Consider the following 27,184-nt stretch of genomic DNA (forward strand, 5'->3'; position numbering starts at 1 on the left):
GGGAGAAAAAGAGAAGACAGAGCAGAGGGTTCTCTTCACACTAGATTTCTTAGGGAGCTCGTAAAAAGGATTTACTGTATTTTGATTAATCCATCCTTCATCCACCTTGAGTGTCTCCATGGCAACCGGATATTTGTTTCCCAAAGATGGGCTTTCAGACTATGGAAGGTTCATTCAGCTCCATACAAAAACCCCTGTATTCCTGAGAACCACATATTTGAAATTCAGCGTGCGTAGACAACCACTCCCAAACCCTTGTCTGTGTTACTGATGCCAGTGCTACTATCATTTTATCAATGACAAGACATGATCAATTTTTGAAGCATTTTCTCAGAGTTAACACAGACATCTGTTTTGCCTCTATTCCTCAATAACATTAAGTATTTTAAGCTTAGCCTAAAGGAAGTGAGCTAAGTAGCCATTATGGGACTGAAAAAAAGAAAAAAGAAAAAAGACACCATGTCAAATGTTGGTTAGAGTATTTCAGGGCATAGGTCTGTAGTACTGCACCAATTGGATGCTCTTGTAAATAAAAATAACATCAAAAATTAATGATCCCGGCTGGGCGTGGTGGCTCACTCCTGTAATCCCAGCATCCTGGGAGGCCAAGGCGGGTGGATTACTTGAGGTCAGGAGTTTGAGACCAGCCTGACCAACATGGTGAAACCCCAGCTCTACTAAAAATACAAAAAAATTTAGCCGGGCCTGGTGGTGCACGCCTATAATGCCAGCTACTCAGGAGGGTGAGGCAGGGAGAATCGCTTGAACCCGGGAGGCGGAGGTTGCAATGAGCCAAGATCATGCTGCTGCACTCCAGCCTGGGAGGCAGAGCAAGAATCTGTCTCAAACAAAAAAAAAAAAAGGAAAGAAAAGAAATTAATAATCCCTTTCTTAGCCAGGCATGGTGGCGTGCACCTGTAGTCTCAGCTACTCAGGAGGCTGAGGCGGGAGCACTGTTTGAGCCCGGGAGGCGGAGGTTGCAGTGAGCTGAGATCGCACCACTGCACTCCAGCCTGGGTGACAGAGCGAGACCCTGTCTCAAAACAAACAAACAAAAATTCAATGTGTACTAGCATGCAAAGGACACACATTTCATAGATGAGGTTGCATGACTTGCCCATTGTCTTACATGAGTTAGAAACCTGGCTGAAACGAGAGTGTGGAGATCCAAACTCCCAGCACACAGCTCTGCAGACACCACATAACAGGGCTTCCATCCTCGGCTCCCAGGCCAGCCTGAACAGTGCTCCGATGACGGACTGTGTGTGAGTCCTCCTCTCTCTGAGAAGAATTCATTCCTTTCTGCCTTTCCCAAACTCTCTGGTCTTCAATATGGAAAGATGGCATGGATCGATGGATGGATGGATGGATGGACGGATGGATGGAAAAAGCTCTGGAAAATAACATCAATTACTTTTTGTTTTGTTTTGTTTTAACCACATATCCCCAAAAGGTATTATCTGGGGGCAATTTCATTTTATTCTTGTATAAATACTTTATATTCTTTGGTATTCTTTTCTTTTTCATGACCACAAATTACATTTATAATCAGCAAAAACAACAAAAAAGATTTCCATTTTGGAAAAAAACAAAAACCAAAAAACTAGTCTCCAAAATCCAAAATAGATACCAATATAAATCTATTTCTGATGTAAGAAAACAAAACACAAAACAAAAAACGCATGACCATTTACGCAACTATAATGCAGTAAGTAGGATATGCACAATTTCTCTCATTCTTTTATTTGAAAAAAAATCACCAAGTGGATTGTAATGTCTTTATTAATGATTAAAGTAATAAAACCCAAGTTCTCTTACTTGTATAATGGAACTAATAATTTCAACTTTTTTTTCCCTAAAAGTAATATTGAATTTGTCTGACACACAGTTTAGGAATCATAACTTGAATTATTGGAATTCATTCGGGAAGCCCAGCCTCACTTAAAATTGCTGCTGTCTGCAATGTAATAAATGTGATCGATGACCTTCTGCAGCTATGCGGTTTAGCTGCTCCTTCGTTGTTGAGGGAGAGGCCCCTTTGTGTGTATACATGTGCGTATTTCTTGAACGCTCTGCAACTGTTTCCAACAGGAACTAGTTTTGAGCCTCCTGCTCACAGTTATCTAAGAATATCCTGTTATTTTCCAATTATCATAGAACAATTTAGATTACCTGTAAGAAAAAAAATTTCATTGAAGATGGATGACTCGTAAACAGTAAAAATATAAGCACAGGGAGCCCTTATTAGTTCTGTTTCTCTTGATTCTTTGTCATTTTTAACTATAAGGAAAAATTGGTTTCTACTGGTAACTAGAACTTTCACAAGATCATCGAATTAAGCAAAGTCACACCAGAAAATTTAAATTAGTCTCAATGTTGTTCGTTAGAAATAAGTGTTTAAATACTCTTTCAAACAAAGTAAATGCAGATTTTAGTCAGTGCCTTCCCCAACATATCTCCAGTATTTCTTCTTCTTTCTTTTTTTCTTTTTATGAGACAGGATCTCACTCTCACCCAGGCTGTAGTGCAAAGGCACCAGCATAGCTCACTGCAGCCTCAACCTCTTGGGCTGAAGCAATACTCCTGCCTCAGCCTCCCGAGTAGCTGGGACCACAGGCACGCACCACCATACCTGGCTAATTTTTTTTAATCTTTTGTAGAGATGGGGTCTTGCTATGTTTCCCAGGCTGGTCTCAAATTCCTGGGCTCAAGCAATCTGCCCACCTCGGCCTCCCAAGTGCTGGGATTACAGGTGCGAGCCACTGCACCCAACCAGCATCTTCAGTATTTCCGTACCTCCTCCCTGCTCTCCTTTTTTCTTCCACTGGACTTAACACTTCAATTCATAATTTTAAAAATAAATTATTTGACACATCTCTTGCAGTTGATTACAACACACCCACGTATAGGAATAAAGCAGAGAACTTAAGCAATATACTCTACTATCATGTGAGATGTTTAACTTATAAATCAAATTATCTTCTTCACTTAGTAAATTTATGAATACAGGTTAAATATCCCTTATCTGAAATGCTTAGGACCAAAAGTGTTTCAAATTTAAGACTTTTTCAGATTTTGGAATATTTGCTTGTACATAATGAGATATCTTAGAGCTGGGATGCAAGTCTAAACACAAAATGTATTTATGTTGCCTATATCTTATGCACATAGCCTGAAGGAAATTTTATACAATGTTTTAAATAGCTTTATGCATAAAACAAAGATGGTGCACACTGAACCATCAGAAAGCAAAGGTGTCACTATCTCAGCCACCCACGTGGACAATCTGTGGTTGTTCTGCATCATCATTACTGACGCTGATTTATATACCAATAAGCTGTCATTTTCTTCCACTTATTCACACATAAGTACTTAACATTAAAAAAAAAGACATATGATTAATACAGTGCAAAAATCATGTTCAGGGTAACTAAGCAGCATAGTAGCATCCCCAGAAAACCTGTATCAGCCGCTAAACTGCAACAACAGCCAACAGCAGGCATTGTCTCTACCTACGATATTGTGCTTTTGGTTAAGGGGTTACGTTCCACTGTATTTTAATTTTTAGGTGAGAAAACACATCCGAAGCAGTTGAGGGACCAGGAAGTGGGTCATCTAGAGATGAGGAGGCATTCTGCTTGGTGGCTTTTTTTATTTTTTATTTTATTTACTTATTTATTTATTTTGAGACAGAGTCTTGCTTTGTCACCCAGGCTGGAGTGCAGTGGCACAATCTTGGCTCATTGCAACCTCCGCCGCCCGGGTTCAAGCGATTCTACTACCTCAGCAGCCTGAGTAGCTGGGACTATAGGCGCTCGCCACCACACCTGGCTGATTTTGTGTTTTTAGTAGAGACGGGATTTCACCATGTTGGCCAGGATGGTCTCGATCTCCTGACTCCGTGATCCACCCACCTAGGCCTCCCCAAATGCTGGGATTACAGGCGTGAGTCACCGCGCCCGGCCTGGGTGGCTTTTAAAAACATTTCCTCTGGAGTCCTCTGCCTCAGTAACCACAGTTTTTGTCTCAGAAGTCTCTCATTGATTTTATATGAATACACGCTGCTCGATTCCAGCAATAAACCCATCACACATTTTCACCATGTTGTCTATAGGCCCTTTTTCCGCAGTGTTAATACTTCAGCATCGCCATTATCACAACCTCCTTGATTCAGAACAATTTCAGCTATTTCACTATCAGTCAATGAATGACAATTATAGTCTCATTATAGATGTTAAAAACTTCTTTGATATCCACTTCTTTCAGGATACTGGCAGAATCTGAAGGTATACTGTTTGCATATGTCAGGAGGTCAGGGATCATTTTTTTTTTCTCACTTGACATATGGAATTCTTCAAAGTCACCACCTTCTTAGTTATCATCATTGAACAGTCTCAGGTTGGAGGTTGTACCAGGTATGCACAGTTGTGTCGTTAGTCACTGTGTTCCAAGCACTGACACAACAGCATACTTCATGCTAAACTCCTTTTGAAAACCTTTCTGGGCTGGCCAGGCGCAGTGGCTCACACCTGTAATCCCAGAACTTTGGAAGGCCGAGGCAGGCGGATCACTTGAGGTGAGGAGTTCCAGACTGGCTGGCCAACATGGTGAAACCCCATCTCTACTAAAATATAAAATTAGTCGGGCCTGGTGGTGGGCACCTGAAGTCCCAGCTACTCGGGAGGCTGAGGCAGGAGAATCACTTGAGCCTGGGATGCGGAGGTTGCAGTGAGCCGAGATCACGCTACTGCATTCCAGCCTGGGCGACAGAGCAAGACTCTGTCTCAAAAAAAAAAAAAAAAAGAAAGAAAGAAAAAGAAAACCTTTCAGGGCTGGGCATGGTGGCTCACACTTGTAAACCTAGCATTTTGGGAGGCCAAAGCAGGCAAATTGCCTGAGTCCAGGAGTTCTAGACCAGTCTGGGCAACATGGTAAAACCCCATCTCTACCAAAAACACAAAAAAATTAGCCAGGCATGGTGACAATGCCTGTGGTCCCAGCTACTTGGGAGGCTGAAGTGAGATGATCACTTGAGCCTGGGAGGCAGAGGTTGCAGTGAGCCAAGATCGTGCCACTGCACTCCAGCCTGAGTAACAGAGTAAGACCTCATCTAAAAAAAAAAAAAAGAAAGAAAACCTTTCACATTTATGCTTCTGTTCACTACTGCTAGCATGCTGTTAAAGAAAGAGTTTTTATATTTACTATTCATTAATCCAAGGATGTCCTGGTCACATGACTGAGTTAATAAAGTCACATTTTTGAAGAAAGTATATGGCATAGACATTGTTTTTTGTAAGAATTTCAGCTCAGCCAGGTGCCGTGGCTCATGCCTATAATCCCAGCACTTTGGAAGGCGGAGGCAGGTGGATCACCTGAGGTCAGGAGTTCGAGACCAGCCTGACCAACATGGAGAAACCCCCTCTCTATTAAAAATACAAAATTAGACAGGCGTGGTGGCGCATGCCTGTAATCCCAGCTACTCAGGAGGCTGAGGCAGGAGAGTCACTTGAACCCGGGAGTCAGAGGTTGTGGTGAACTGAGGTCACGCCATTACACTCCAGCCTGGCGACAGGACAAAACTCCATCTCAAAAAAAAAAAAGAAAGAAAGAAAGAAAGAAATTCAGCTGGAGGATGAATAGAACATTGGTCAAGGAATAACACATCTTGCAGTTGCCGTCCAGCCCAGCTTCCCTGCAGTGAGCACAAGCCACTGGTACAAAATGTTTGTGAAATCAACCAGAAAAGATGTCCTGGGTGATCCATGACTTTTTGTTGGCATAATAATGGACTGGTAAGAAAATCAGTCCTTTAAAACAGTGAGGACGTAAGCTTTTGCCTTCGCAGCAAGCTTACGTATAAGTGTGCATGCTGCATTAGCACATCTCAGCAGTTATTCTGTCCTTTGCCTTTTTAATTCCTGTAGGGCTGTTTCATCAGTTATAGTCAATGTCTTTCTGGGGCAATAATGCCAAAACAGTGATGGTTCATCAGCATTATGGATTTGTGCTGGTGTCAGATTTTCATCACTGACAACCTTGGCAAACTCATCAATGATTTCTCTGCTGATTCATAATCAGCAGATACTTTATTGCCACAAATCTTTAAAAATTTAATGCTGTGCTTTTTCTTAAATTTCTGCATCCAGCCTGTTGAATAATCTCAGTTCCCTTCAGTTTCCAGTTCATCATGAAAGATCTTTGCTTGTTTCATGATCAGCTTACCATTAAGTGGCATGTGTTCACTGTGACACTGACAGATCCATTATTTTAAAACATAATGGAGATCTTCACTTTTAGCTTCATGCAGTGTTTTTCTTAGTATCATTAAATTCTGTTCATCCCTTTCAGCATACAACTTCAACATTTTACCCTTATGTTTCTTCAGGTCTTTTTTTTTTTTTTTTTTTTTTTAATTATTTTTTCCTCTGTTTCTTTTGTTGAAACAGGATCTCACTCTGTCACCCAGGCTGGAGTGCAGTGACATGATCTCAGCTCACTGCAACCTCTGTCTCTCAGGTTCAAGCGAACCTCATGCCTCAGCTTCTCCAGTAGCTGGGATCACAGGCATGTGCCACCACATCTGGCTAATTTTTGTAATTTTTAGTAGAGTCAGAGTTTCACTATGTTGGCCAGGCTGGTCTCAAACTCCTGGCCTCAAGTGATCCACCTGCTTCAGCTTCCCAAAGTGCTGGGATTACACGGGTGAACCACTGGATCCAGCTCTTCAGGTCTTATATGGTGTTCATTCCAACACCACACTCTTCTGTAAGATGTTTCACACTGACACCACTGTCCAGTTTCTCCAACAGCTTGACTTTCTGTGCTATAGACATACATGCTTACTCTTTTTCTTATCACTGTTAACCAATAGTGGTATCTGCAGGCCTTTTTGACATTTTCAAGAGTATCTTTACACAACACAGCCGAGAATAAGCACAAAAACACAGTGAGTAATGCACATAGATATTGGCCCCAGGTGGGGTATCATGGGGAACCTGCCATTGGTGCATTCAGCCTGTACGTGTGCCATTTTATTAGTTTGTCAGTGTGCCTGCGTGGCGGAATCTGGGCATGCATGGAAAAGATATATTGAAGCTGAAGAGGACTGAGAGGGTCTTTTTTTCCATGAGGTATGCTGAATAAACTGTATGTTGTGTACCTATGTTTGGACTGCAACCCACCATATAAAACCAGGTGTGGGATTTTCCACTTGCGGTGTCATGTCAGTGCTCAAAAAGTTTCAGAGGCTGGGTGTGGTGGCTCATGCCTATAATCCCAGCACTTTCGGAAGCCAAAGCAAGAGAATTGCTTGAGTCCAGGAGTTTGAAACCAGCCTGGGTAAAATGGTGAGACGCTGTCTTTACAAAAAAAATGTTTTTAATTAGCTTAGTGAGGCCAGGTGTGGTGGCTAATACCTGTAATTCCAGTACTTTGGGAGGCCAAGGTGAGCAGATCACTTGAGGTCAGGAGTTCCAGACCAGCCTGGCCAATATGGTGAAACCTCGTCTCTACTGAAAATACAAAAATTAGCCAGGTGTGATGGTACACGCCTGTAATCCCAGCTACTCAGGAGGCTGAAGAAGGAGAATCGCTTGAACTCAGGAGGTGGAGGTTTCAGTGAGCCGGGATCATGCCACTGCTTTCTAGCCTGGGCGACGGAGCAAAACTCCGTCTCAGAAAAAGAAAAAATAAAAATCTGCCTGGTGTACTGGTGCACACCTGTGCACACCTGCCTGGTGCACACCTGTGGTCCCAGCTACTGGGAGGCTCAAGCAGGAGGGCCACTTGAGTTCAGGAGTTTAAGGTTGCAGTGAGCTCTGGTGGTGCCACTGCACTCCAGCCTAGGCAACAGAGCAAGATCCTGTCTCAAAAAAAAAAAAGAAAAAAAAAGAAAGAAAGAAAGAAATGTTTCAGATTTGGGAGCATTTTGGATTTTGGACTTTTAGAGTAGGAATGCTCAACCTGTATAAATAAATATTTGCAAAGAAAAACTGAACTGCGCAGGAGCCTTATCAAGTTTTTATCTTAAACTCAGTCCCAAACCCTTGAAACATGGGATTGTTAATTTCGAAGAAACCTCAGAGACTATTTCATATATGGTAACACTGAGGTAGATCGAGCCTGAGGAACTTACACCATATTGCAGAGCTAGTTAGTAATGATTTAGCCCTTCACTATCATCTTCCCATCTTACTCTTTGCTTTTCCACAGGAGGAAGAGAAAAGAAAGGCGTGAACATGACCTTCCTCGTTTAACACCACAGTCGCAAGGTGCATGTTATCCTGATTAACAAGATGCGTAAACTAAGACCCTGACAAGTTGTATAGCTAGTCCAAGGTCACACAGCTACTAAGGGAAAAAGTGGAATTGGAACACCAAATTGTAACCTGAGTGGATTCTATAAGCAGCCTTTGTCCAAGTTCAGACAATAATGAAAAGAGAATATTTTACTGACAATTTAGAAGGATACATTGAGGAAACTTCACATCATATATCACATTAGGCAAAAACTTAAAAAAATTATTCTGTAGATATTTCTGCTAATTCCCCCCCTAAAATTTGTTACTTTCAGATGTACCTGGTTTTTCTTTATAATGTTACAAGGGAAATAAATTATAATTACTTAATCAACATGAAATGTAAGGTTTCTGTGAAAAGTTTCTCCTGCCTGTCATCAAGACTGCACATGGGCTGGGCGCAGTGGCTCATACCTGTAATCCCAGCTACTTGGGAGGCTGAGGCATGAGAATCGCTTGAACCTGGGAGGCGGAGGTTGTGGTGAGCTGAGATCACGCCACCGGATTCCAGCTAGGGTGACAGAGTGAGACTCCGTCTCAAAAAAAAAAAAAAAGACTGCACATGTATGTAACCTGCTATGATCCCTGGTGGACTGAACAAAAGGGGGCAAACACGGGAATAAAAGACAAAGACCAGAGAGTATATTTGGAAGAAGGGGTCAGGGGGCACCTTGCTTCTAGTGGACAAGGGCCCTGAGCTTTGCACAGCCCTCCATATTTATTAGGCAAAAGAGATAGTGAGAAGGAGGGGGTGGTTGTTGGGTAATTGTCAGTTGGCCGTTTGGTTCACAGCAGGCTTGCGAGACTGCATCCTTTGAACAAACAATAGGAGCTAGATTTCCCAGTAGATAACTTCAAGGAGCCCGGTGCCAGGGAGTGATGGCACTCAGCAAAACTTTTGGTGGCAGGCGCGGTGTGAGTTTGCCCACATCCTGCATTCATGATAAACAGTTTGCTGTTTGATCATGTAGCCTCCAGTGGAATGCTGAGTTGGTCACGATTCCTTTGGCCTTTTCAGCTCCCAACACATGTAGAAATGTTGCATAAACTTTACTAAAAATTAATTCTGAGCTGGACACAGTGTAATCACACCTATTTGTTGGTGTGCTTGTGTAGGAGAATCTGGGTGTGTACTGAAAAAATATATTGCTGCTGAAGGGGCTGGGAAGGTCTTTTTTCCCTTAGGGAAACTGAATAAACTGTGTGTTGCCCACCTATGTTTTGCCTGCAATATCTGGTGATGTTTGTTTGAGACCAGATTGGGTAACATAGTAAGAGTCTATCTCTAAAAAAAAAAATGTATCCTGTTTTTAACAGGGTCTCACTCTGTCACCCAGGCTGGAGTGCAGTAGCACAATCATAGCTGCAGCCTCAAATTCCTGGGCTCAAGTGATTCTCTCACCTCAGCTTCCCAAGTAGCTGGGACTACATATGCGTGCCACCACACCCAGATAATTTTTATTTTTTCAGTAGAGATGGAGTCTCACTATGTTGCCCAGGTTGGTCTTGAATTCCTGAGCTCAAGTGATCCTTCTGTCAGCCTCCCAAAGTGTTGGGATATCAGGCATGAGCCACTGTACCCAGCATAAAAAAATATATTTTTTAATTAGCTGGGTGTAGTGGCACATACCTGTAGTCTTAGCTACTTGGGAGGAAGGCTGAGGTGGGAGGATTGAAGCCCAGGAGTTTGAGGCAGCAGTGAGCTAGGATCATGCCACTGTATTCCAGCCTGGGGGACAGAGAGAGACCCCTTCTCTTAAAAAAAAAAAAAAAAAAATATATATATATATATATATATATATATAAAATAAAAAATAAAAAGGGATTATAAAAAACTATATATATAAATAAAACTATATATAAATATATATAAATATATATTTATCTATATATATAGTTTTTTTATAATCCCTTTTATTTTGGGAGACAGGATCTCACTATGTTGCTGAAGCTGGTCTCAAAACTCCTGGGCTCAAGCAATTCTCTCACCTCAGCCTCCTGAGTAGCTGGGATTACAAGCTAAAAAATTTTGGGCCGGGTGCAGTAGCTCAGTTTGGGAGGCCTAGGAGGACAGATCACCTGAGGTTAGGAGTTCGAGACCAGCCTGACTAACATGGAGAAAACCCATCTCTACTAAAAATACAAAATTAGCTGGGCGTGGTGGCATATGCCTGTAATCCCAGCTACTTGGGAGGCTGAGGCAGAAGAATCGCTTGAACCCAGTAGGCGGAGGTTGCAGTGAGTCAAGATCACACCATTGCACTCCAGCCTGAGGCAGGAGAATCACTTGAACCCAGGAGGCAGAGGTTGCAGTGAGCCAAGCTTGTGCCATTGTACTCTAGCCTGGGCAACAAGAGCAAAATTCTGTCTCAAAAAAAAAAAAAAAAAATTGGCGTCTGTACAAGGTGACTCGTGCCTGTAATCCCAGCACTTTGGGAGGTCAAGGCAGGCGGATCACTTGAGCCCAGGAGTTGGAGAACAGCCTGGGCAACAATATGGAAAAACCCTGTCTCTACAAAAAATACAAAAATTAGCCAGGCATGGTGGCACGTGCCTGTGGTCCCAGCTATTCAGGAGGCTGAGGTGGGAGGATTGCTTGAGCCTGGCAGGTCGAGCTGCAGTGAGCTAAGATGATGCCACTGCACTCCAGCCTGGATGACAGTGAGACCCTGTCTCAAATAAATAGATACATAAGTTTTTTGGAGGGGAAACATATGGTCAAGCAAAAATAAAAAAGCTAAGATGGCAAAAACAGACTGAACTTCAAGTCTAAGCAGCAATTGAAGGTTGAAACCAAAATGGCTCAGAGTTCCTGGCACTGAATGTGAACCTGAAAAGCTGGAGGCTAAAGTGCTGAAACCTACTCAGAAAGAAGAGTGCAGCCCATGCCCTGTGCACAGAGAGCTGGACCAGGGCTGTGTACACAACACTGCTGTCTCCAAAATGATTATTTAGAAAATATTACCCAATAAAGTTTGGCAGGAGCAGTGGCTCACACCTGCAATCCCAGGTGTGATTGGGAGGCCAAGGTGGGAGGATCACTTGAGGTCAGGAGTTCAAAACCAGCCTGGCCAACGTGGCGAAACCCTGTTTCTCCTGAAAATACAAAAATTAGCCAGGCAAGGTGGTGGGCACCTGTAATCCCAGCTACTTGGGAGGCTGAGGCATGAGAGTAGCTTGAACCCATAAGGCAGAAGTTGCAGTGAGCCCAGATCATGCCACTGCACTCCAACCTGGGCAATAGAGTGAGAATCTGTCTCAAAAAAAGAACACATTACCCAATAAAGTTGATAGAAGAATGTAAATAAGAATATAATTGACCTGAGATGAGAAATAATTTCATAAACACAATTCAGAAGTATAACCTATAAAGCAAACTATTGATGAATGGAATTATAGCCAGATCAAGGATTTCTATTCAATGAAAGACACCAGGGGAAAAGTTATGAGTAGAGAATATGCAAATATATTTGTGATGTCTATGAGAAGGAAACGGTTAAGCAGTTAAGTCTGCAGTCTCTTCTATTAATGGAAGAAGAGTGGATTACCGCAAAAATAGGCAGACCAGGCCTAATCTCCTGGTGAAAGTGCTAATGACATGCCTCGTAGCTAATGGTATTTGCTAACAGGGGAGTCTTTATCTATGGAATGCTTTTAATAGGAGAAACCTGGTTATTTATGATTGCTTATGGTAAACAAACCAGGGATCTATCGATTTATGGGCATGGCTCACTGGAAAATATTGTGTGATGGTTACCACCATCTGAGTGGAAATTGGAGATGTACCATGACATAGATGAATAAATATTGATTTATGCTATTTCTTTTTTTTTTTTTTTTTTTGAGATGGAGTCTCACTCTGTTGCCCAGGCTGGAGTGCAGTGGCGCGATCTCAGCTCACTGCAAGCTCCGCCTCCCGGGTTCACGCCATTCTCCTGCCTCAAGCTCCTGAGTAGCTGGGACTACAGGCGCCCGCCACCACGCCCAGCTAATTTTTTGTATTTTTAGTAAAGATGGGGTTTCACCATGTTAGCCAGGATGGTCTTGATCTCCTGACCGCATGATCCGCCTGCCTCAGCCTCCCAAAGTGCTGGGATTACAGGTGTGAGTGATTTATGCTATTTCTGATGAATTTACCTGGATCACTTGGTTAAGTGGGTGATTGCCAAGTTTCTCCACTATAGAACTACTATCTTTCCCTTGAAATTAATAAGTGTCTTATAAAGAGATACTTTGAGACTGTAAATATCCTATTTGTCACCGAATTTTCACTCATTGGATATAGTATCCATTAATGATTATTCCCTAAAACAGTTATTCTGTGGTGGTTGGCAAATGTTGATTTTTTAATTGAGTCATGTATTCTACATGTATTCGTTGACATTTTTAGGTGAGAAAGACCTTTCCCTTTTCCCCCATTTATTTATTTCTTTGTTTGTTTGTTTATATCAGCAGGAACTCATAGATTTTTACTTTATTCCTTGGGTTATATTAGGTTGGTGCAAAAGCTATTGCGGTTTTTGCTATTAAAAGTAATTACTTTTGGCCAGGCGCGGTGGCTCACGCCTGTAATCCCAGCACTTTGGGAGGCTGAGGCAGGTGGATCACCTGAGATCAAGAGTTCAAGACCAGCCTGACCAACATGGAGAAACCCCCGTGTCTACTAAAAATACAAAAATTAGCCGGGCATGGTGGCAGGCACCTGTAATCCCAGCTACTCAGGAGGCTGAGGCAGGAGAATCGATTGAACCCAGCAGGTAGAGGTTGCAGTGAGCCGAGATCATACCACTGCACTCCAGCCTGGTGACAGAGGGAGACACCATCTCAAAAACAAAAACAAACAAACAAAAAAACAAACAAAATTAGTCAGTCATGGTGGTGGGCACATGTAATCCCAGCTATTTGAGAGACTGAGGCAGGAGACTCACTTGAACCTGGGAGGAGGAGGAGGTTGCAGTAATAAACATAATATGGGAACACAGTTCTTTAAAAAAAAATTTATCAAGTAAATTTTAAACCTTAGATAAAATGGACAATATTTTTTCCATCAATTATTGGGGCACAGATAGTATTTGGTTACATGAGTAAATTTTTTAGTGGTGATTTGTGAGGTTTTGGTGCACCCATCACCTGAGCAGTATACACTGCACCATATTTGCAGTATTTTATTCCTCACCCCACTCTCACTCTTCCCCCCAAGTCCCCAAAGTCCATTGTATCATTCTTATGCCTTTGCATCCTCATAGCTTAGCTACCACATATCTTTTTAAAAAGTACACCTTACCAAATTTGATTTTTTTCAAAAGCTCACTGAACTAATAAACACTAAAGAAATTTAAAAGATAGTAATTCCCTTTCTTGCTCCAAAGGACACTTATTCAAGATGTTAAAATATAGGTTTTATCACGCCTCCAGGAAATGCATAATCCCTATTTCTTATAAAATATTTCAGAGAATAAACAGAGGAAAAGCCACCAAATTCAATTTACCTTGATGTCAAATAGAACAAAAACAATATAACCTTACTTATGAACATACATCCAAAATGCTACATTTTAGAAATAACAAATCAAATTGTATAGTACAGTCGATCCTCATTATCAGCAGATTCTGTATCTGTGAGTTTGCCTACTTGCTAAATGTTTTTGTAACCCCAAAATCAATACTCACAGCACTTTCACAGTTATTTACAGACAGGCACAGAGTTGCGAAAACTTTGAGTTACCCAACTCACACATTCCTAGCTGAAGTCAAAAATGGTGACACTCTCCTTTCTTGTTTCAGCACCTATTCAGTAAAAGGTGTCCTTTTTGCAGCCTATTTAGTGCCATATTTTTTACAATTTTGTGCTTATTGTTGGTAATTTACTGTTTGAAATGGTCCCCAAGTGTAGGACTGAAGTACTGTGTACTGCTCCTAAGCACAAAAAGGCTGTGATGTGACCTATAGAGAAAATATGTGCATTAGGTCAGCTTTGTACAGGCAGGTGTATATAGTGGTACTGGCCATGAGCTGCATGCTAATGAATCAACTATATAAAATAAAGTGGCTTTATTTATTTATTTATTTATTTATTGAGATGGAGTCTCACTCTGTTGCCCAGGCTGGAGTGCAGTGGCGCGATCTCAGCTCACTGCAACCTCTGCCTCTCAGGTTCAAGCGAATCTCGTGCCTCTGCCTCGCGAGTAGCTGGGACTACAGGTGTGCACCAACATGCCCTGCTAATTTTTGTATTTTCAGTAGAGACAGGATTTTACCATGTTGGCAAGGCTGGTCTCAAATTCCTGACCTCAAATGGTCTGCCCACCTTGGCCTCCCAAAGTGCTGGGATTACAGGCTTGAGCCACCATGCCCAGTCAAAATAAAGTGTCTTTAGACAGCACAAATAAAACAAGGTTATATATTAATTGGTTGACTAAAATGTTGTGACCAGAGGCTTTCAGGAACCTAACTGTGTATTTCCTCTGGGAGCAATAGTTCAGTATTTGCTGATTCAGTATTCAAAGCAGCATAACTACTGTGAATAATGAGAATTGACTGTATGTGTAGTACAAATGTGTGTGTGAGTGCATACAGAATATATCATAGTCAAGTAAAGCTTCTCTCATGGATGCAAGGATAGTCAACATAAAACTTTCAACATAATTACCATGTTAATGTAGTTGCCCAATAGGTTCTCCCTGCTTGCTGAGCAATCAAAATCAATTCACTGAGACTGTGGCATCACATTAAAGAAAGAGCTTAATTGACTTGAGACTGGCCATGTGGGAGACCGAGATATTACTTAAATCTCTGAAATCCTGGAGGCTAGGGATTTTATGGGCAATCGGTAGGCAGGGGGTCTAGGGAATGGTTGCTGCTGATTGGTTGGAGATGAAATCATAAGAGTGTGAAAACTATCCTCCCGTGCTAAATTAGCCTCTGGGTGGGGCCACAGAACGAGCTGAGTCAGGAATCAGGAGTCTGGGTGTGGTCAGTTGCTAGAATGCAAGTCTAAAAAAAATCTCAAAAGATCAATCTTAAGTTTCACAATAGTGATGTTATTACAGGAGCAATTGAGAAAGCCACAAATCTTGTGACCTCTGGCCACATGACTCCCAAGCAGTTATAGAAGCTACTCTTAAATTTTAGCAGAGTTCAGACCTCTCCCATAATCCTAATCTTGTGGCCTTTCATTAGTCTTACAAAGTCAGGTTTCCATTCTTGAGCAAAGAGGGGCTTAGTTTTAGGGAGGGACTATTACCATCCTTGCTTTCAAGTTAAACCATGGGCAGGGCATGGTGGCTCATGCCTGTAATTCCAGCACTTTGGGAGGCTGAGGCAGGCAGATCACTTGAGGTCAGGAGTTCAAGACCAGCCTGGGCAACGTGGCGAAACCCTGTCTCTACTAAAGATACAAAAAATTAGCCAGGCGTGGTGGCGTGCGCCTGTAGTCCCTACTATTCAGTAAAGTGAGACAATAGAATTGCTTGAACCCAGGAGACAGAGGTTTCAGTGAGCTGAGATTGCACCACTGCACTCCAGTCTGGGTGACAGGACAAGACCCTGTCTCCAAAAAGAAAAAAAAAAAAAAAAAGTTAAAACATAAATTAAATTCCTCCCATGTTTACCTTCGTCCATATCAAGGAATGAGCAATGACAGCCAGCCTGTGCGGCCAGAAGGAAGATGGAGTCAGCCACACTAGACTTCTCTCACTGTCATCATCTTTGCAAAGGCAGTTTCATTAACAGATTTTAGAAAGAGAAAATCAATGTAATCTTCTCAATAGATTGAGATAAAAGCACTCAGTAAAACTCAATATTCACTTACGATAAATGTTCTCAGCCAAGTAGGAATAAAAGACATCTTTAAACTCATCAATGGTTTGAAAAATTTATATGAAAATAAAATTTCATTACTAAATAATAAAAAAAGATAATATCCAAAGTTATTATGGAACCATATAAATAAAGACAGTACAATATAGGAACCAATAAACACACCCAACCACATATGAGACTTTAATGTGCTAGAGAGATGTCAACACAAACCACTAGAAAAATAATGGACAAGTCAATAAATGGTGCTGAGTCAACTGGATTACCATAGAGAACCATAACAATAAGAAATCTATTTCTATTTCACATGATGGGGAGGAGAAAATACCAGGAGGATTACAGACTTCATTGCAAAAATAATTATTTAAAACTTCAAAGAAAAATATAGGATAATATTTTTGTACCATTGGAGTAATGAAGAATTTAACAACAAAACTAATTTTTTAAAAGGAGAAATTATAAAGATAAAATACATAAATTTTGGTACATCAAAATGAACATTTTCAAACAAAATCCATGCCATAATTATTGTTTAAAGACAAACCAAAAATGATTAGTATTCAGAATATAAAAAGAGGCCAGTCATGGTGTCTCACACCACAAATGCAATCCCAGCACTTCGGAAGGCCAAAGCGGGAGGATCTCTTGAACCCAGGCATTCAAGACCAGTCCAGAAAACAAAGTGATACCCCATCCTTATTAAAATGTATATAATATACATATATATTTTATATACACATGTATAAAAAGATAATACATGTATATGTATATTTTTATATAAAATATGTGTGTATATATAAAATAATAAAAAATAGGCCAGGCACAGGGACTCACATTTGTAATCCCAGCACTCTGGGAGGTCAACGCGAGAGGACTGCTTGAGCCCAGGAGTTTGAGACCAGCCTGGGCAACATGGTGAGACTCGGTCTTTACAAAATAAATTTATTTTTAAAAAGCTTTTTTCTGCCTAAGTTTATCTTATAACTGTTCAAATTAGCATACCCTGTGACCCAAAAATTTCACTTTTGTGGCATTTGTATACAAGAATACAAGGAAACATATAATAAATATGCTGAATTGTTTGTAACAAGACAAAATATTTTCAAACAACTCATTATCAGTTGAGAGATTGATAAATAAATGTTGGCATATTTACAAAGTAGGATACTATGTGGTTGATAGTTTCAGTGAAAGAATCAATCTGTATGTATCCATAGGTCTGGAAAAAGGCAGTGCTGTGCAATGGATGAAAACTGTAGAATCATATCCATAGAATGATAGCATCTATGTAATTTAAAGTATATACATATATAAAAAGATGGGTTGAATCCACATCAGATTTATAATGGAGTGATGTGGGAGAGAATAAAGTAGGATACAACTTTATATGTAATATCCCATTTTTATTATTAAAACTTTTGGAGGAAAACGACAAAACAGTGTCATTGGTTAATTTTGACTGATGAATACAAAGATTTTTCTATTTTTGATGTAAAGATATTTGTTTTATATTTTATATCTCTGTACTCTTCTTTATTTGAGAAAAAAATAAAATAAAAGAAGAATGAAAACTGGCCAGGCACAGTGGCTCCTGCCTCTAATCTCAGCATTTTGGGAAGCCACAGTGGGAGGATCACTTGGGGTCAGGAATTCAATGTAGTGAGATCCCATCTCTACAAAAACAATTTTAATTTAAATGTAAAAAGAAAAATGATAACTAAAGTCATAATTTTTTTTTTTTTTTTTTTTTTTTTTTTTTTTTTTTTTGAGACAGAGTCTCACTCTATTGCCCAGGCTGGAGTGCAGTGGTACAATCTTGGCTCACTGCAACCTCCTCCTCCCAGGCTCCCAAGTTGCTGCCTCAGCCTCCCGAGTAGCTGGAACTACAGGTGTGTGTCACTAAAGCCCAGCTATAAAGTCATAATTCTTGAAATTAGATGTAATAAAGATGCAACATCATCAAGCTGCAAATCCCTTAAAGGGATCCAGAAGTTTCCTTTATAAGGTGATTTTTAAATTTATTTATTTATTTATTTTGAGACAGAGTCTTGCACTGTCACCCAGGCTGGAGTGCAATGGCATGATCTGGGCTCACTGCAACCTCCGCCTCCTGGGTTCAAGCGATTCTCCTGTCTCAGCCTCCTGAGTAGCTGGGATTATAGGCATGCGCCACCACACCCGGCTAATTTTTTGTGTTTTTAGTGGAGACGGGGTTTCACTATGTTGGCCAGGCTGGTCTCGAACTCCTGACCTTGTGATCTACCCGTCTCGGCCTCCCAGAGTGCTGCGATTACACGCGTGAGCCACCGTGCCTGGCCTGTGATTTTTTTTTTTTTTCAGATGGAGTTTTGCTCTTGTTGCCTAGTCTGGAGTGCAGTGGCGTGATCTCGGCTCCCTGCAACCTCCCCCTCCCGAGTTCAAGCGATTCTGCCTCAGGCTCCTGAGTAGCTGGGATTACAAGTGTGCACCACCATGCCCAGCTAATTTTTTTACTATTTAGTAGAGAAGAGGTTTCACCATGTTGGCCAGGCTGGTCTTGAATTCTTGACCTCAAGTGATCAGCCCACCTCGGCCTCCCAAAGTGCTGGGATTACAAGTGTGAGCCACCGCGCTCGGCCTATAACGTGGTTTTTCTTTTTTAATGGCATACCACATAATCAAATATAAGGCATCTCTCAAAAACACTTTGATAGAGCCGCTAGTGACATAAAAATGCTAATGTCACTAATATTCAGTGAAATAAGATAAAAATCAAAAATGTATATTTAATACGTTCTCACATAAAATAAAAGTACACAGATGCAATTGGAAAGGAACACAATTCAACCAACAGTTATTTTTCTCATCTCTGGGTGATGTGATTCTCAAATGTAAATTATTTTCTTGTACATTCTGTTTTCCAGTTTTTCTAACTTGAAGATACTTTGAAATTAGAAAACTTGTTACCTTTAAGTTAAAAATGGTTTTTCATTTAAAAGAAAAAAGCTTGCCAGATAAAGATCTTTTTATTAACAAGTTTGTCTCCTGGACAGGAGAGGATTAAAGGAAAATAAAGAAAACAACAGCAACAAAAAACAAAATGAAAAAGTTTGTTTTATTTTTGTCTATGTTTGCATTACTACTTGTTTCTGTTACCTATAAATGATTTAAGAATTTGAATCAATTCCTAAGTAACATTTTAGACCAGTTCTTACCTGTGATTTGGAAATATTTAAAGCATTGAAATGAGGAAATCACTCCAGAGTGAATGGAAGGATATCAGCCACTGCAAATGTCTGTCTAATCTTGGGACGTTGAACCAGTTTACTGAGTTGTAGGGGGAGCCAAAGCCTTGCCATAATCCTGCCATTCACTGGCTGTGAGTAATGACCATCTGCTGGGGACTGGGGAGGACCCAGCTCAGTCAGTTTGACTGCCTTGGTTTGCATGATAAAGGAAGGTCACAGAAAGTCAATAGGATTGAGAGCAACTCTCCAGGTGGTAGAAGCGATCTGCCCGCAACCGGCAGAAATGGCTTCCACTCTAGGACTGCAGCTCTGTAAAGAATTCTCTCTCTTTGGACGTCGCACTTCTCCAAAAGAATGTTACAAAATCAAATAAAAGTGAAATTCAAAAACTACATCTCTTTAGGTGGGCTTAGGTTTTTTGTGTTTTGTGTTTGGTTTTCTTCATTATTACATGGAGAAGAGGGGTGAAAGAAATATATAGAATGTGCTTTTTCTTTTTGGATCTCAAGGGGCAAAGAGTTTATCAGATTCTTCAGTTAATAGTTTATTATCACCATAGACCAATGAAAGCTGTCTTTTCTTCTGTTTAATTATAAAAATATTTCCTCCTTTAGACCCAAAGTCAACTCCCACTCCCTCCCTCCTTCTCATTCTAATGTACTGGCAAATGTTCTTAAATATACGTATGTTTTAGGGATGAATAGTCAACTAAGTCCTCTTAACTTTCTTTTCTTTTTTCTATTTCTTTTCTTTTCTTTTTTTTCTTTTTTGAGATGGAGTTTCTTTGCAGCCCAGGCTAGAGTGCAGTGGTGCAATCTCGGCTCACTGCAACCTCCAGCTCCTGGGTTCAAGCAATTCTCCTGCCTCAGCCTCCCAAGTAGCCTCCCGAATAGCAGGCACCCGCCACCATACCCGGCTAATTTTTGTATTTTTAGTAGGGATGAGGTTTCACCATGTTGGCCAGGCTGGTCTCAAACTCCTGACCTCAGGTGATCCATCTGCTTTGGCCTCCCAAAGTGCTGGGATTACAGGCGTGAGCCACCGCGCCCGGCCAGTCCTCTGAACTTTCTTACATGTTTATTACAATTTCTTGACAATTTTTATAAATTTAAGATATTCTGCTACTTGGATAAGGTCAATTATCCATAGAAAAGTTTGTCCAAACAACAGTCAGCATTACCAAGACACCTAGAAAAGCTCTGCCTGCGCAAAAAAATGCTGCCCGTGGAATGGTCTATCAGACAAGAGCAAACACAAAACACATCACTAATTCATTCAACAAATATTTATTGAGTTCTTGCGTTGTCTAGCCAAGACTGGGCCTAGCAACTGATAACAAATCCTGGTTGCAGTTCAGGCTCTGCCACTTATCAGCTGCATGAATTTGTGAAATCACTGAAATTCCTGATATCTAAGGTCTCCTCATTTGTAAAGGGAGAAAAATAAAACCCACCCTACCTCCTTGGAAAGATTGTTTTGAGGATAAAATTTAATGGGTATAGAGGAAATCACAGTGGAAATATAAAGCACCATAAAACTTTCGTTTATTATTTTGTTGATGTTGCTAAAAGAGAGAAAGAGAGCAGATATGAGGGGAAACGGGATGAGAATTGGAAGGAGTCGCTGAGGAACTTTAGCCATGGCGACACTAGCCAGGTGTGGCCAAGCTGACGAAAACTGACACAACGAAACACTTAGAAAGAACTAAAGACTTTGAAAGGATGATCACAATCTCAGACTTGACTGTTGATAGAAAAATTGTGATGGAAAAGTGAAATGAAACTAGAGGTCAATCAACAGCAGGCAGCTCCAAATTTTCTCCTAGTCCTAACTTGGAGATATTGCTGGAGATCCCCCGTTGTGGAAGGCAGGAGCATGATATCTCATGAGCAATGTCATCTGTTTGCCCAGATCCAGGGTCAGAATTCTTGTTACTATGGTTAGTGTAAGCAAACACCCACAGGAGTGGGAGAAATTGTGGAGTGGGAGAAAGAAATTGTGGAGTGGGAGAAATTGTGGAGTGGGGTTGGGAGCTGTAATAAAGCTCCTATAGAAAGAACACACCATAAATATGTGAGCCAAAAGCAATTAGTTTCTCTAAAGAAAGGAGAAAAAAAAAAAATAGGGATGTTAAGCATGTATTCCCTTTTATATAAAAAAAAAATCAAGTAAAAAATGAAAATAAAATACATTGTTGCACTGATTTATCTCTAAATGGGTAGTAGACCAAACATTTATTCCCCATATTTTTTTTAAAAAAGTAAAAATGAAAATAAAAAGGCTTATTGCAACCTTGAAAGCATTATGCTGAGTGAAATAAGCCAGACACCAAAGGACCAATATCATATGATTCCACTTAAATGAAATATCTGGATAGGCAAATACATAGAGGCAGCAAGTACATGAGAGACTGGGGGTAGGCGCGCTGGAGAGTATTGCTTAATGAGTACAGAGTCTCTGTTTGGAGTGATGAAAACATTGTGGAAATGGACAGTGGTGATGATTGCACAACATTGTGAATGTATTTTAGCTCAGCAAAATTGTACACAAAATGGTTAAAAGGCAAAACTTATGTTATATAAGTTTTATCACACTTTTTTAAATGGGGGAAAAGGGCGCTGATTTATCTTTTCTAAATGGATAATAGACAAAACACCAGATCATAAGAATGCTTGGAATCCCAGAAGGATAATGGGTGGTCTCTTTAAAGCATGTTGATACCAAGCTGACACAGCCTGTAGGACTATCTCTCTCTAGTTCAGGATATTTCCATCTGAAGAAGCAGCAGGAGACTGTGATCAACTTGAGGGAGGGGAGCCCAGTTGAATCTGGTAGCCAGTAGATATTTAATAAGCACCTCCTGAGTGGATTATCTAGAATCAAAGATCTCTCATGCATTTATTCAAAAATAGTCATTGAGTGCCTCTAAATTACCAGGAACTGGACTAGGTACCTGGATTCCCAGGCAAATAAAACCAAAATATTTCATCCCAAAATATATTTTCTTGACATGTTTCAAGATGGCTGTTCAGAGGGGCTGGAAATGCAAGAATAGCTGAAAAGCTGCCTTTTGTGAGGGAGATTTGCATCTGTAGAGAATCAACATTGACGCAGCCAGGCTTTCTCTGCGGCCCTCCCTTGTCTAGATCTAGGAAAGATTAACAGAAAGTCTGACGCCTTCAAGTCTGAAAGAAACATTTACCATCTATTCTCTCTGAGGGTGGCTACCTGCACAGTTTCATCTTTATAACAAGACGACCTTTGCTAGCCGGGCCTCTTCTTCTGTGCCTCTCATAACCTGTTTTGCCACCATAACCCGTTTTGCCATGACCTAAGCCCCTATTCTTTCTGTAACCTCAAGATGGTATAAAAAACCATCAGCCATTTTTCCTTACTTTGAGATCTTATATTTTTTTTTTTCACAAGATAAACCTGCCTCTCAGCCTCGTGAAAATCATTTACAATGAGCCTCAAAGAGAATCATTTACAAGTTAATTTATGTCTTTCTAGTCCATTCGTTCTCCCTTAAAATAATGTACTGCCCCTGAAAAGAATTGCCTATATTCCCCATCTCCTCTTTCTCCCTGGAAAAAGGGTATATAGGCTTCCGTACCCCACTAGGGGGTTGGGATAATCACTCTGTGGTTCTCTCCCCATGCACGTTAATAAATTTGTATGCCTTTTCTTCTATTAATCTGCCTTTTGTCAGTTGATTTTTCAGTGACCCTTCAGAGGGCTGAGAAAAGAAAAAAAGCTTAGAGTGGTCTGAGCTATGTAAGGTATGCAGGCCCAGACAGACATGAGTATAGGCCTTCAGTTATGCCCGTTTCCCTCCCACTCATGCCTGGGGGCAATTGTTTAAAGTCATTTTTGTTCCTGACTTGCTGTCTCACTCATTATCTTCATGTTCCTGGAATTTGTGCTACGAAAAACAACGTATAGCCATTCAATAGCTTGTTATTTTTATATAAATTATTGGTAAACAACTCAGGAACTGCCTCTTCTTTCCCTTTAAAAATTCACTTGTAACTGCTGTTAATCAGAGTGTGTAATCAGAGCAATTTGAATCTATGGTTCCAGGTTGCAATCCTGGAACTCTTATATTAATCTTGCCTCCACTTCTTTTCATTAGGTCATCAGGGCCAAGGGAAAATTTCCCTGACTGCCCTCGAAGAGCCTACAGTTCACAGTGAGTGAGACAGGCGCTACTAAACAGCGGGACAAAGGCTGGTGCGGAGGGACTCAGAGGCTTCAGGAGAAGGGTTAGCCAGGTAGAGGAGAATGCCTCCAGGTGAGGTACTGGGTCTATGCAGAGGCAGGAAACAGAAGTAACAAGAGGCTGAAGGTAGAGCATGAAGAAGAGAAAGAGCTAAAAGTAGAGCAAGTGAACTTCATCAGAAGAGCAATGGAAAGATATTAAAGGGATTCAATTTGTTATAGGACTCCAAGTTCAATAGCCCATTGTGTGGTAACAGACCAATATACCAAAACAGCAGGGGTTACAGCAGAGAAAGAGTTCAATAATCATAGGGCAGCCAAACCAGGAGATGGGAGGAACTTCAAATCTGCCTGCCTGAAGAGTTTTGGATGGGTTTTTAAGAGAGTTTTGGTGGGAAGAAGGATAAGGAGCTGGGATCACTGATTAGTTAGGGGGTGGGGGATGAAGTCATAACAATGTAGAAGCTGCATTCTGTGCTGAGTCAGTTCCTCGGAAGGGTTTTCCATCTGGCGGGCATCCTCGGAATGCAGGATACGCAAAACATCTCAAATTTTAAAACCTGAGTTTTCTTAATATTAAAAATGTTATCTATAGAAACAAGGGAACTTAGGACCTCATGGCAGGGGCTATGTGACTTTTCAGCATTCAGCAACTGTAAGGAAGTGGGCTAAAAAGCTAGCTGGTTCATGCTTGGCTATGCTTCTACTCAAGCTTATAATTTTGTTAAGACCTAGCAATTTTGTTTTATTAATTTCATGAGGATGGTTTCAAATTCAAGAAATAGACTGAGCATATTTTCACTTCAATAATCCAAAATATTAGTTAAATGTACCAAATGTTACTGAAGGAATTTCACTCAACTTTTACTAAGAGAGAAAGAAAGAAAAAGAATAACTTTTCTATTATCTTTGATTTTTCCCAACAAGTGTATAAAATTTTTACAATCAGAAAAATCAGTAAAGCTATTTTCATTAAGACAAAATAGGAAGAAGAGAAAAAAAGAAGAGGAGGGCTGGGTGCAATGACTCACACCTATAATACCAGCACTTTGGGAGGCCAAGGCCAGAGGATTGCTTGAGCCTAGGAGCTCAAGACCAGCCTGGGAAACATAGTGAGACCCCCATCTCTACAAAAAATGGTTGAAAATTAGCCAGGCATGGTGGTACACAGCTACTCAGGAGGCTGAGGTGGGGGGATTGCTTGAGCCTGGGAGATTGAGGCTGCAGTGAGCCATGGTTGTGCCACAGCACTCCAGCCAGGGTGACAGAGCAAGACTCTGTCTCAAAAAGAGTAACAGGAAGCAAAAATAAGAAAGACTACTCTGATCAGTGTGAAAATAGATTCAGGAAGCCTTATAAAACATGTATCAGATCATGTTATTCTCTCTCTCTATATACATATATATATATATATATATATATATATCTATCTCTGTATTAGGGTTCTCTAGTATCAGATCATGTTATTCTCTCTCTCTCTCTATACATATATATATATATATATATATATATATCTGTATTAGGGTTCTCTAGAGGGACAGATCTAATAGGATATATATATAATATATAATATAGAGATTATAGATACATGTATATCCTATTAGTTCTGTCCCTCTACAGAACCCTGACTAATACAGATTTTAGTACCAGAAGTGGTTCTACAGAAACAGAATATTAAGGATGGAGTTTTTTCATTGATTTTGGGGCTTCTGGAGTTGGCTGCTTAATATGATTAGACCCAAAAATGCTAAAGACTCTACTTTTAATATTATAGAGAACACCGATAGTCCTGTTTAGAGAGTTATGCAAAATAAATGCATTTGACACTCCTGATTTACCACTGCTCATGGGAGGCAAGGAGTTTAGTGACTCTATACATAATACCTTTGACTATATGTGGAGAACCAAGGAACATAATGAAGTTGGTTGGTTCCCCCTAAGTTCACTGGACAAAGTGATGAAAGAAAATGATAAAGTCAGGGATTCTAATTCCTGGTTTCAGAAGCAGATACAGAGCCTCAAATCTGCTAAGATTGTCCTGAGTGAGAGTCTTATCTCCTGTAGAGAAAGAGCTGAAATTGTGAAAAAATAGGCACAAGCTCTTATCACATGAGTGGCTGACCTGCAGTGAAAGGTGCATGCACAGCCTCGCCAGGTGTCCACTGTTAAAGTGAGAGCATTGATTAGAAAAGAATAGGACTCTGCAACTTGGAATGGGGATGTGTAGGAGGAGCCTGATGAAGCGGGGGACACTAAGCTTGTAAACTCTGATGAACCTTTTTTGCCAGAAGTAACAGCTTCCCTATCCCCAGTAGTGGCAACATCCCCTCCCCAACCCATGCTGCCATCAGACTTTCCACCTTTGTCTGAGGAGATAAACCCTATGCTGCCTGAGGCAACAGTGATGGCCTCCCCTGAGGAAATTGCCAGGCAAGGTAATGTTGATTCCCCTCAGGAGCCACCCCCAACACCCCAGTTTTCTTCTAGACCTATAACTAGACTAAAGTCCCAGTGGGCCCCCAGAGGTGAGGTTCAGAGTGTGACCCATGAGGAGGTGAACTACATTCAAAAAAGAACTGCTTGAGTTTTCTAATTTATATAAGCAGAGAACAGGCATGGGAATGGATACTAAGGGTGTGGGATGATGATGGAAGGAACAGAGAGTTGGATCAGACTGAATTTATTGATTTGGGCCCACTAAGCAGGAATTCTGCATTTAATGTTGCAGCTCGGGGAGTTAAAAAAGTTCTAATAGTTTATTTGCTTCGTTAGTTGAAATATGGATTAAAAGATGGACCACTGTGAATGAGCTGGAAATGCCTGATCTCCCTTGGTTTAATGTAGAGGAAGGGATCCAAAGGCTTAGGGAGATTGGGATGGTGGAGTGGATTAGTGACTTTAGATCTACTCATCCCAGCTGAGAGGGTCCAGAAGATATACCCTTGTTCAATGCCTCGCAAAATAGATTTGTGAAGGTAGCACCTGCATCTTTAAAGAGCTCTGTAATTGCTCTTGTCTGTATGTCAGATCTAACAGTGGGAACTGCATTTACTCAACTACAAAATTTAAATGTAATGGGGAATAATCAAATCCTGAGGTGGCAGAGGCCAAGTCGCAGCACTCAGCCATCAAAGGCAAGGTGGGCGTAGCTACCGTAATGGACAGCAGAGACAAAGCAGCAATCAAAATAGTCTGACTCACGTAGAGCTCTGGCATTGGCTAATTAATCACGGTGTTCCTAGAAGTGAAATTGATAGGAAGCCATCTGCATTCCTACTTAATTTATATAAGCAGTCCAGGTCGAATGGACAAAAGACTAATTTGAATTATAAAAACAGAATCATGATCCCTCAATCAATTTCCAGACTTGAGCCAGTTTACAGACCCAGAACCCATTGAATGAAGGGTCCTGTTGAATGCTGTTTACAGATCCAGAACCCATTGAATGCTGGGTCCCCTTGAGGAAGAACCCCACTACACTACTGACAATTTATGCTGTTAACCTTTTTTTTTTTTTTTTTTTTTTTTTGAGACAAACCTTCACTCTATCGCCCAGGCTGGAGTGCAGAGGCATGATCTCTGCTCACTGCAACCTCTGCCTCCCAGGTTCAAGTGATTCTCCTG

At 40.8% G+C, this 27,184-nt stretch overlaps 1 long non-coding RNA gene across 1 annotated transcript in view; it reads right to left on the reverse strand.

Moving 5' to 3' along the window:
* Nucleotides 1-27,184, reverse strand: part of LOC129060683 (uncharacterized) — a 240,412-nt gene that overhangs the window by 139,636 nt on the left and 73,592 nt on the right. The window contains exon 2 of the long non-coding RNA XR_010140762.1: nucleotides 1,130-1,393. This is a non-coding gene — a long non-coding RNA (uncharacterized LOC129060683). The remainder of the gene's footprint in view (nucleotides 1-1,129; nucleotides 1,394-27,184) is intronic.

This window comes from Pongo abelii, chromosome 6 (assembly GCF_028885655.2).
Source record: "Pongo abelii isolate AG06213 chromosome 6, NHGRI_mPonAbe1-v2.0_pri, whole genome shotgun sequence".
In the NCBI taxonomy this organism is placed as follows: domain Eukaryota; kingdom Metazoa; phylum Chordata; class Mammalia; order Primates; family Hominidae; genus Pongo; species Pongo abelii.